This window comes from Nuphar pumila, chromosome 1 (genome assembly GCF_984573655.1).
Source record: "Nuphar pumila chromosome 1, dmNupPumi1.hap1.1, whole genome shotgun sequence".
NCBI classification, from domain to species: domain Eukaryota; kingdom Viridiplantae; phylum Streptophyta; class Magnoliopsida; order Nymphaeales; family Nymphaeaceae; genus Nuphar; species Nuphar pumila.
This window is the reverse complement of record NC_143249.1, coordinates 80813486-80825947: the sequence shown is the minus strand read 5'-3', so window position 1 is coordinate 80825947 and position 12462 is coordinate 80813486.

Below are 12462 nucleotides of genomic sequence, written 5' to 3'. Positions count from 1 at the left end.
AAAATAAAGTCTTCAATGTCGTTGCAAAACTAGAAAAATGGATTAGTGAAGATATGTTGGCTTTTCTAGGTTTATTCAGCAATATCTGGAAATTACTGGATTTTGCTAGATATAAGCCTTTTTCCATGATTCCCTGATATAAACTTAATGAAATATGAAATAAAATTGAAGAAATATGAAAATGATATTTGAAATTTCGAAATTAGGGTCAAAATGACCAAAATACCCCTGATAGCAAGATTATGGCCTTGAAACCAGGGTTTTCAGAAAGATATTTTATAAAATGCAAGTTTTAAAATTCAAATGAGGATAAATTAAACCAAAAAAGGATAGGGAATGATTAAAAATATGAAAACTAGGGTTTAAAATTTTGAAATTGAGGTCAAATGACCAAAATGCCCCTAATAGAAAGACTATGGCCTTGAAATCAGGGTTTTCTGAAATAAATTTTGGTAAAAACTTTGGGTTTAGGGTTTAAATGAAGTCAAATAAGCACAAAATTAATCATGAAGCATCCTAATATGATTCTAAACATGAATAAACCCTAAAAACATGAATTTATACACGAAAATCATAAAATATCATGAAAATCACAAATTTTGCAGTGTTTCTGGATCCTGCATGTACCCTATTTTGCAATTTGATCCATTCAAGCATCAAATGGATTCCAAAATTTATAAAAACTGTCACATATACTTATTATAACCCTAAAATCAGATTGGAATTATAAAAATATATTTTTGACATTATTCCAACTCAAAAATTGCATTAAAACCCTAAAATAAGCTATTTTGTCCATAGTCACAGACCAGTTTCAGTGTTAGACCCGAATCAGGGTTCAAATCACCATAGAAATTTTTGAAATTTTATAAAGGTAAACTAGACAGAAAAACAAAGAATTCCCTTTTTACATATTGGAAAAAGCATCTTCGATGAGGGAGAAACCCTTCCGGAAATCCGGACTAAAATTTAATGAATATAAAATTGGTTAAAACAGGTACTTCCGATTGAAAATACATAAATAAATAACAAACTTAATCAAAAATTTCTTAAATCTCATCAGTGAATAGTAGACATAAAAATAATGAACTTATTTTTTTACAGATCCTGAATCGGATCCACGATTTGAGATCTATGATCAGCACAAGTCAGATTAGGGTTTTGGTAAAACCTAATGAGTTTTTAATTTTAAATTTGATTCTCTGACAGAGGAAAAATACCAAACAGAGGCAAAAAATTATAAAAATTTCACAGTAAATAGTTCACGTCAATATAAAGCCACTGCACTTTACGGATCTTGAATCAGATATCGGATGAGAGAAATAATACAACTGCAAGTTACCTATGAATTTCAACAACGATTCTAAACGATTGAAAATCACGGTTTAATCTTTTATTTTTTTTTTACAGGGTTTCTGAATCCCAAAACATCTGATTTTTTTACAGTATTTCATTGACATATCCATGTATCACATATAAAAAATTTATAAATTTACAGTGAATATTTTAATACGAAATAACATGCTCTTTATTGATTTAATCTTAAAACACACAGAAATTTAATAAAACTTAATAAAACAAGCATTAATCAATGAGAACAAATAAAATAATATCCAAACAGTAAAACAAAATTAATTTCTATGCTGGAACACATGTAATAAACATGAATAAGTAAAAAAATTAATAAAACACAGGGAATCCATGGCTGAAATTAATATTTACCTTTGAAATCATGGATTTAACCCATTTAACGGGTAAATCACATGTTTTCATTGTTAAGAACATGAAAATCAATGCAATAATCGATTCTAACGGATTAGAATCCCTATAAAAACAGTAAAACAGGGTTAGATCACCTTCTTGGACCATTCTTGAGGTTGAATCCATGGTTTAATCCATGCAATAGAAGGCACCAATGACTAAATCCATGTTAAAATATGAAAAAGCATTAAATAAAACTAAAAAAGTAAGAAATTATTACCTTGAGGTTGCAGCAATGGAGGAAGGGCTGGAGAGGAGAGAGAAGCTCCAAGAATCCAAGATGAGAGAGATAGGGAGGTCGACCCCCATATGGAGATTATTTATAGAAAATTTTTAGGTCTAAAAATTAAGAGTTTTGAAAATTTTGGACTTCTAAAGGGGGGGGGCAATTTTTGGGTAGAGTTACCTATATACCCCTAACCTAATTAACCCTAATTGACCTTTAATTAAACTCCTAATTAACCCTAAAGACCCCCAAATGTGGCGCCACTTGGCGTTTGTCCACATTTGGTTTTTAAAGTTTTAACTAAAACCTTTAAAAACAATAGTTTAAAAAACCAAATTAAAAAATGGATTTTCAAAATGGATTTTGACTCTTCTAAACTTCTAAAAGTAACCAGGACACTGACTAACACTAATCTAAACCCTGACTTTCTCAAATGTGGCGCCACTCTGAGTGGACCCCACTTGAATTTTCAAAAACGATTTTAAAACTTGAAATGGAAAGAATTTTCAAATGATTTTCAAAAGTAACCTTGGAATTAAAAGTTTTGAAATGGCACAGGGTTTCAACTGGGCTAGAACTCCTCTAGATATGGCGCCAGCTGAGTAGGCCCACATCAGGTTCTGAAAAATTTGAAATAAACCTTGAAAATAACTTTGAAAAAGGGTTAAAATCAACAATTGAAGTTTAGAATTTTTGGTAATAGTGTCTCAAGCGAACTGGAACTCCGGGTTAGAGTCCTGAAATTTTAGGACTCTGAGATTTTGGATTTTAAAAGCCAAATGAAGGAGTTTTTGAAAAGATTTTATCAGAAATGGTGAAACGAGTCAGAAAATACAGTGAGAGTTAGACTCCTTACTCAATCAGAACTCTGAAATAGAGTCCTGGATTAACTAAACTCTACAAAATGACCTAATTTTTGAAAACAAATAGAAAGGAACTACAATGGAAGTAAAAACAGACTCCTGACTAGATTAGGACTCTGGGACAGAGTCCTTATCGGACTGAAACTCTAGAATTTTTTTTGGTATTTTTCTAAAAAACAAATGAAAGAACTTGTGAAAACAGTGAAAACAATAACAAATATTGAAATAAACCAGAGTTCTGATTCAACTGAGACTCTGGGGACAGAGTCCTAATTGAACTAGGACTCTCAAATTTTTGGATTTTCTGAGAAAACAAATGAGAGAATTTTGAAAAACAGTTAAAAACAGGATAAAATTGAAGTTTTGGTTCAGAGACCTGATCTGATTAGGACTCTGAGAAAGAGTCCTGATTTGATCAGAACTCTAAGAATTTTGGTTTTCTGATAAGCAAATGATGAAATTTAAACAAAGCTTTTGAAAATCAGTGAAAATGAAGTGCGAAAACACACTTTGGATAGAGTCCTGATTTGACCAGGACTCTGGGGCAGAGTCCTGATTCTATCAGGACTCTAGGATAAAATCCCAAAATTTTGAAATTCTTTGATAAAAGTATAATAGTTTTGATAGATGGAAAGATTTTGAAAGATTCTCTCAAAATTGAAATCAGGATCAGAGTCCTGATCCAACTAGGACTCTCTAAACAGAGTCCTGTTTTGACTGAAACTCTGAGTTTTTGACTCATTTTGAAAGATTTGATTGAAAACATGTAAAAATAGTGACAAAAGACAGAGTCCTAATCCAACTGAAACTCTGAAGAAGAGTCCTAATTCGACTGTACTCGTGAAGAAGAGTCCTAATCCAACTAGGACTCTGGGATTTTGGCCAAAACAGAAGATTTTGAAAGGTTTTCTTCAAAAACAGGTAGAAAAGGTAGTAAAAAGTAGAGTTCTGATCCGACTGGACTCTGGAAAAAGAGTCTTGATCCAACTAGGACTCTAAGATTTTGGCAAAAATGGAGAAAATGGACAAGGGATATGACCATAACTGGTTTAAAATCAAAATGGAGTTTTGAAAATATTTTAAAAAGATAAAAAGATAGAGTCCTGATCCAACTAGGACTCTGAAATTTTTGAGAAATTTGATAAATAAAGGAATCCAGAAGTGACACCACCTAAATGGGTCTCTTCTGAGAATCAAAACCAGTTGAAAATTGAGTTTAAAATGAATCCAGATTGTTTTCTGAGAAAAACACTTCAAAATACAAGGTCCTGGGGGTTGGCAAATGATAGAATGTTGATTAAAAACCGAGGTTTCAAAATTGATTTTGAAAGAAAAGTTTTAAAACTCGAATCTGGATTAAATATTTTGAAAACAGGAGTGCTGGATCTCGAAAATGAGATGTAATGACATGCAATGCTATGCAATGAAATGACATGTCAAATGTGTGTAATGACATGTAATGACATATGAAATGTAGACACTGGATGAGGGTAAAAATTTGGGGTGTTTACAGGTCCCAAATTCGGGGACAAGCTATAAAAATATATTATAAATTAACCCTTAAAATTTCATAAGCTAATTCGTCCAGAATTATGCACTTCTTACTTACATAGTATATTTACGCGATTTTCGGGTCACGCGCACAAAGCAGAAATACAAGGCACAATCAATTATACATAATTATGCAATATAACCTCGTAACCACATGAAATATATGCGTATCAACTTAAAGCAAACATTAATTCCTCAGAAAATTCACGGGTCTTACATCCTACCCTCCTTAAAAAGGATTTTGTCCGCGAAATCACAAAACAACAAAATGATCAGATCTCGTCTGACAACGCCTATTCGGCCACAACTAAGTCTCCCGTAGACTTCTTAGGACAGAACTTGGCAACATGCTCTGGTTGTCCACACTTGAAACACTTGCCATCGAAACGAGGACAAGCCCCAGAAGCGTGATCTTCGTCACATCGCCGACACTTCCGCGGGACGATCGATCGCTGGGATCGCTTTCGCTGGCGGTTCTGAGATACCTTCTGACGCTTCTGCTCTCTCTCACGTATCAACAATTCGGTTGTCTCAGGGTCTGTCTTATCCTCACAAGCAGGAAGATTCAAATCTATGGATAGCTTATAGGTGTCCGTACTATTATTCTACCCACCTTGGGCTACGAACTGAAGATTCGCATCCAACTGTTGTATCGTAACCGCTTGCTGTCGCACAACCTCTGCAAGGTTGTTCACAACACCTAAAATATTGTTGCATCTAGTCTTCTGAGTCATCTAACATGACAAAAGACATAACAAATCAATCGATAGGTCTAAGAACCAAGCTCGCTAAGCGATAATTACCGCAATCATACAGAAATTACGAGCACACAACACACATATAATCAGGCAACATTCATCACAATTCAAATAAAGGTCGCATTGCAACTCAATCGTGCAACATCATGACAAATAAGCATGTTCTACGAACGAACTCAAGCGACACCATACAAGGCCGCTATCGCTAGAAAGTCAAACTATAGACTCATAATTGGCCATATCCATCAATACCAGAAAAAAAAATCGATGCTGCTCACCATAACTTTTCATCAAAATCACACAAATTACCCGCCAGATCGCCTGATTTGGGAAACGTACAACCTCACACGGATTTACCGCCCTAAATGGTTTACCTGGTCTTGGACAGTACACTTCCTCACAGTTCATCGTCTACGCGGCTACCCGGTCTTGGACAGTGTATCCTCACAGAGATTCACCATGCTAGTCGGATTACCTGGTCTTGGCCATACCTACCCTCACAGATACTCCCTTGGAGATCAGATCCTCAATAGATACCATACAAAGTGATACCTACAATCGACTAATCAAAACCATTGACCACACTCAGGGTCAAAAGCCACTAATAAGCACATATATCAGCAGTACGCATCGTATCACTTCTCATGACAGATCAAAACACAGAATTACACATCCTTTCAACAAGGTTCCACGAACCAAAATCATGTATCACATCTAATCATTCATCGCATGCTCTCGACGATTCTATTCAGGTGGCATGACAATCACATCATACTGAAGCTAACATTGCCACAAGGAACATTACATCCTCAAAATAAGACCTCAAAGCATGCGTAAATCAAAGTCATCTCATCCTTAACATGACCAAGATAATAGCTCAATCATCGCTACGATATATCAATCATTTCCACCAACACGATGCGGAACGAGAAGGGCAAACTACGCAAGTAGTCCCCTAGATCACAATCAAGAGCTTCAACTCTCGCAGGAGTCTACTCGAAACAGCTTGGGAAACTAGGCCCACAAGCACGAGCGAACCCTTAGGTTCCGACAATCGATATCTTAAGCCCGATATACGAGGCTTAAACATGAAATGGGGTCTCACATCGGATGACACCCGAAAACACACAAGATCATCTAATCAAGCAAAACAAGTCATTAAATAATAGAAACTGAATTAGAAATACTTACAGTGCGATGGCAGATGCGTGCAGAGACTTGAACCACACTTCTTTATCTCTTTTAAAAACACTGCTCTGATACCATTTCTGTGGTGCCCCAAACCCAGACTTTGAAAAACTTAGAATTTTCTGTCAATTTTTTTTTTTTGAAAATGTTTAACCAGAGAACAACGGAAAACACAGTGTACGTAAAAACCACAAAGCCGCAAGTCTGGGCGGCCGCCACAAGTGAGTGCAACAAGAAACAACAGTAAGGAAACAACTTTTATTAAATACATTTACAAAGTGTACAACCCATCCTATATACAAAACCAACAACTGCCAAGATCCAACAAGTGTCAGAAGTGTGGGTTCAGAGTCCGCTGCAGCACATCGAGCTCCATCGCACGCCTAAGTAAGCACTTGTATCCCCATAAAATGGGGTCAGTACTCTTTCGAGCTAGTGAGACAAACCAAACAATGTACCAATGTGTAGAAATCCAAGCAAGCTATCAAAGACATGCATAACATGCTTAATGGCAGTAATTGAACAGTTACATCATAAGCAAGTGTACAGAACCACACATGGAGCAATAAGTGGAAATAATTGGCATGAATTTATGAGCAATAACTACGCTAATTCATTTCATAATCCATATCCATTAGTAAGTATGCATCAAGGAACATAAATAACTAGTATCATACAGGACTTGTAAGTACAATAAACCTTCACAAGTGCTAAAAACAGGCAAGTGACCAAAGTAACAATAACGCAAGTAACTCAAACAATAACTGAGCTGTAACAAGTGCTGGAAATGAGCAAGCAACTAAAGTAACCGTAGCAACAAGTAATTAAAACAACAAACTGAACTGTAATGAGAATTAAGCAGCAAGCAACTATAGTAACAACTGAAGTAACTGTAAAGCAGGCACTCAAAGTAGTAACAGACTGTATCAAGTACTGAACAACACAGTAACCAAAGTAACAACTGAACAAGAAAGGCAACTGAGGTAACAGCTGAACGAGTACAGCAACTGAAGCACAGACTACAAAACAAGTAAAGTAGCAACTACAGTAAGTCAGTTGATTGGTTAGTCTTTAAATTCTTCTGATTACTCCTTCGGGTACGTGAAGGAACCTCGCATTCTGTGAGACATGCACCCGGCGTCTGTTATTCAAGTTCTAGTGTGGTAACCGGGGAAGCTACAGACCGAGTCAACCTCATGCGAGCAACACACAGCTGGGAGAAAACACTCGCATAGGCAAGGATTGCAATCCATACTACTGCAGTAATGAGGTCCTAAAAAGGCAACCTTGACCTCCATGACTCTAAGTGACTGGAGGCCAAAGGACGCTACAGCTCCTGTCAAAACACGTGTCGTAGTAACGACAAGTCACTCAGGGTTGTACCATCCACCCTCTCTCAAGGTGAACCGTTTTGTGAATGGGGCGAAGCAGGTTTATCTTTCTTAGGCTCATATTCAGTCATACCTCACAACGAGGAATTTGCCTCGTGGTCCCCGTGGGGTACGCAAAATGAGGACTTGGCCTGCCCATTCACGTGCTCAGCCTCACGCGGCCAACGGAGCACACTGCTCGTTAAAGCAGTCATAACACCATATTATTTATGTTTGTTTAGGGTACATCACACAAGAGTCCATACACAACACAAGGGCCACTGCCCAAGGACTTCAACTGAGCCCAAAACAAGTTATATTTATTCATACCCTATGGTGTTCAATTTTCTGTCTTTTCATTTCATAAAGTAAGTGCACCTAATGCGCTAACCAATGCCTCAAGCAATGTACCTCCTCAGGGTACGCACTACTCAGTAACGATGTCAGGATGTGCCAAGTGCAAAGTGTAAGAGTATCACCATTTCTATCTTTTGCACAAGTATAAACCACAGAGGCATTTTCATATATCATTTCTGAGAGACAATTAAGTGTACGAGCAAACACACATTCACATGCATATGATATATCATCAAAATTTCATTATACAAAGCATTGTCTCTAAAACATTAACAATGGCACTTCGCATATTCACAAGCGAGGCGAAACAGTAACGAGTGCGTACTAAATAATCAAGTGCGAGCATGCATCATAATTCAATGCAATAATATGAACAAGCGAGAAAATCACAAGTGCGAGTAGTCATGCATGAGCAGAATACGACAAGTACACAAACAAGCTAATTTAACATTGCAGGGCAACGTGCCTCACGATGAGACAGTTAAAAACATTTGGCCATAGTAAGGCAGCTCTCGAACAAATCAAGTGGCGTGCACAAGCATACAAAACATGTATCTTTAACATAAGCGAGCTCGTCTCGCAAAGTGGGTCTGCAGCCCGAAAACTCGCCAAGGGTTTCTACAACATAGATACACAAAGTATTGTCGTACATATTCTTAAATTTTGTGAATCCCATAACTATACAATGAGGGACATGCACATCGGAAAGTGTGCAATTGCCAAGCGTCATGAACACTTAGGTGGAGACAAAGTGTTCGAAACATCGAACCAATGCATTCGGGTAATTTAACCTTGTGCAAGCCAATGAGCACATGGTTTTTCCTTGGTTTACACTGATTCACATTATACATTAGCGTTAATATGCTTTATGATTGTGAACCCCACAAAGCGGAGAATGCTAACTCCAATGCACTCAGCATGCCATTGCACGCGTGACAAATACATATTTAGCTATTTATTTTCGCTATTATGGCGGCGACAAAGACAGTTGTTTGTGAAAAGGCAAAGTGGCAACTATGTCGTGCAATGGAGAAAGTGCGGCTAGTCAACTAGCTATCTCATGCAAAAGACTGTGAAACTACAAGGGCAGGGCCCGAATGCTTCCACTACGCCAAACCGCAGCAGCATCAACCTAATCTGGTTGTAACAAAGGCCAAGCTTTGTCCCAAAACCCGCAGCACCACCCAACTAAAATGCAGCCAAAGTGCTGCAGCCACACAACTTGGGAACGAAGCTTCCAAAACACCATAAAGGTGCTACTACCCTGCGAGTCCATGTGGCTTGCTAGTTTGGACAACGGTACAGACCTAGGCAGCTGGTTCATTGGGACTCGTGCCGTAGGCACTAATGCAGCCCCATAGGCTGCCGTCCGGAGTTCTCTATCGAAGTGGAAAACAAGACGAAAGGGATGAAAATCCAACAACTGTGTTGGAACAGTTTCTAAAAAGGCCGACAAACTTACCAACCACACTGGTGAAAAAGGCACCAAGTGCACACAAGCAAGCCCGGTTTGGGTTGTGCTGCCGAACTGCAGCAGCACCCACGACGAGGTGACATCAAACCATAAGGATCAAACTGAAGGAAAAGACGGAGGTGGACAATAATCTGTACTGTCCCGCAACCCTCATACTGCTAGGATCGAATCCCCTGGACCCAGTGGGTTTGGCCCAGGAAGAACCACCAATGATGGTCACGGCAACATGAAGAGGTATGCATCACGGAACATAAAATTATTGATGTAACATCGTGAACTGTGTACAGATACAAGTAGACATGTATGTGCATCGTGTCATAAGTTCGAGAACTAGTCAAGTGACAATACCAAACATTGCACATTATGATGATGGGACAGTTAGAAACATTTTGTCACGATAAAGCGTGACTCACAAGTTGTGCCAAGGTTCATAAACCATGTATTGCAACCATAAGCGAGCTCATCTCGCTAAGTGGGGCCATTGCCCGCAACAGGACTCGCCAAGGAGTTCTAATTGTCACAAAAGTCTCATAAGACTGCGACTCCATAAGGGTGCCACAACCTCCCTTCATACTTAGGGAAAACATGTAATCTGCCAATGTAATTGTATATTCAGAAATCATCAATGTAAGCATATGGTTGCATTCATTAGTGCAAAGCTTACGTGCTAAGGTGTGTGTGGCCGTGTACCTGCCGTTCAAACACCAACAAAATGTCTCGCCAAAACACATGTTAATACTCTTAAATAAATATGTACGTATGATTTGTGTCGTGCCTTGTAAGACAAGAGAAGTGCCATGATATCAAATACGTACGTCAAGGAAAATGTCAATGCTATATTTATTTTATTTGACATGAGCCAATGGTTCCTTAACTACGCTAAAAACCCTTGTTTTATTTAGAAGCCTTCGATAGGGTGCCATAACCAAGTAAACTCTATTTTTATAAAAAGACATATAATGAGGTATCATTGCAAGCATTAAGAACATTTGCGTTCTATGCTAATGTAGCCATACCCATATCGATGAAAAATCCATATTATTCTAATTGGCGGTCTTATTGCGACAACGGACACACGTGCAAAAGGGCTATGTCCATACAACAACACATGAATGAATTTTCCATTTCTTTGTGCATTCATAACCAAATTGATATAAGTTAGCTTTGATCGATGTGCACTATTTGTTGCGACATAACAAGGCAAATTCCATAAAACCATTAGGGTATTGGACCCCGTGCTACGCATGCACTTGCAGTCGCATAGGCTGCTGCTTGAAAGCTCACTAAAAATAGCAACAAGGAGTGATGCAAAAACATGTATAATCCAACTATTGTGACCACCCGCCATCCGGTGCCATGTGGCAACGTATGCACACAGCAAACCTGAAGCAATGGCGGCCCTGGTGAACCACGTGAGGCAGCAACCAAAGTGATGTGACATCAACCAGCACGCTGCTGGGGCCGGAATGAAGAAAAAGATGGACAGTAATCTATGATGTCCCGCAAACAGCCAAAGCCCAAAACCGTGGACCGACTGGGTCCAGTCCAAGGAGGGGACATGGTGCACAACTCATCAAAAAGGAGGACGGCCTTGGGGTCTGGACTGTGCAGTCCAACCATGCTCCAAACTAGAGCCAACAAAAGAAAGGGGTCTGAACTGGGCGTCCAGACCCAGCATAGCTCAGCCGCTCAAGCCGGTCCAGGTCTGGACCGATTGGTCCAGACCAAAAGAGGGCGCACTCAAGCTTGACTACGGTATGGACCGTGCATCCAGACCCAGCTGGCTACAGCCAGCACCAAAAGAGGTGGGGTGCAGGCCTACCGCCTGCACCCAGCTGTAGCCTAACAGCTGCAAGGCCGCAACAAGGGTTGAAACAAAACCCAAAAACGAAAGGGGCTTAACACCTAAATCAGAAAAAGTGAAGGGCACGTCGCCCAACCAGACAAGCATGGGACGGCCTTTGATAGGTCTGGACCATTTCGGTCCAGACCATGTCAGGCCAATTGTGAACCAACCCACACCCACTCGGTTAGGTGGGTTCGGCCAGGGTTCACGCTGAACCAAAGGGGAAGAAAAAAGGAAAACGTTCCAGCTGGGGGCGGTCTAGGTCACCAGCTGTTGGACACGTCCAGCAGCCTGGACATGCTGAAACAACTCAAAAATAGCAGCAAACTAAATGGAAAAAGGTAGGGTTGTTTGTGCACTACCAGCTAGGCTCAACCCAACTAGCCCAGGCCAGCAGCTAATCGATCGGGAGTTGGCTCAAAAAGAGTAAGCTGCATGGTGTGGGGCTGTCCACGGTCTCCTTGCCAACCGAATCAAAGCTTTAGACAAGCCTTGCTGCTACAAATCAAACCATGCAAGAAGAAAACTTGAAGCCTTTGGGGAAAACGCAAGGGCTAAAACGCTTTCTTGTAGTCACAGTATACCAATGCTTAAACACGATTTAAAACGTATCAATAAGCGTGTAAACATGAAGAACCGGATGGCCTTATGCTACAATGTCAATATTGCATGGGGAAAATGCCTAAGAACGTGCTTAACCGAAAGCTCATTCACAATACATGCAACCCATTTCGTAAAAACACATGAATGAGGAATCACAAATATCAAAGTGCTCTCAAACGAAAACCCACTGTAAGGTATGTAAAAAAAATGACATACGAAAATGCAAGAACATGTAAGACACGTTCCAAACGAAAACCACAAATGGTATTTGAGAGGAGAGCTCACTACCACATTTCACAATAACAAAACAAATGCCTTGTAAGCATGCTAAAACGAAATCCACCTATTTGAAATGCATACAACTTAGCTCAAGAAAATCGACAATGTGAAAAACCCAAAAGCTCAATCGAAATCCACGGTAGGTGTAGAGGATAAGGTGTCTCACCTTCGAGGCTTTGGAATGGA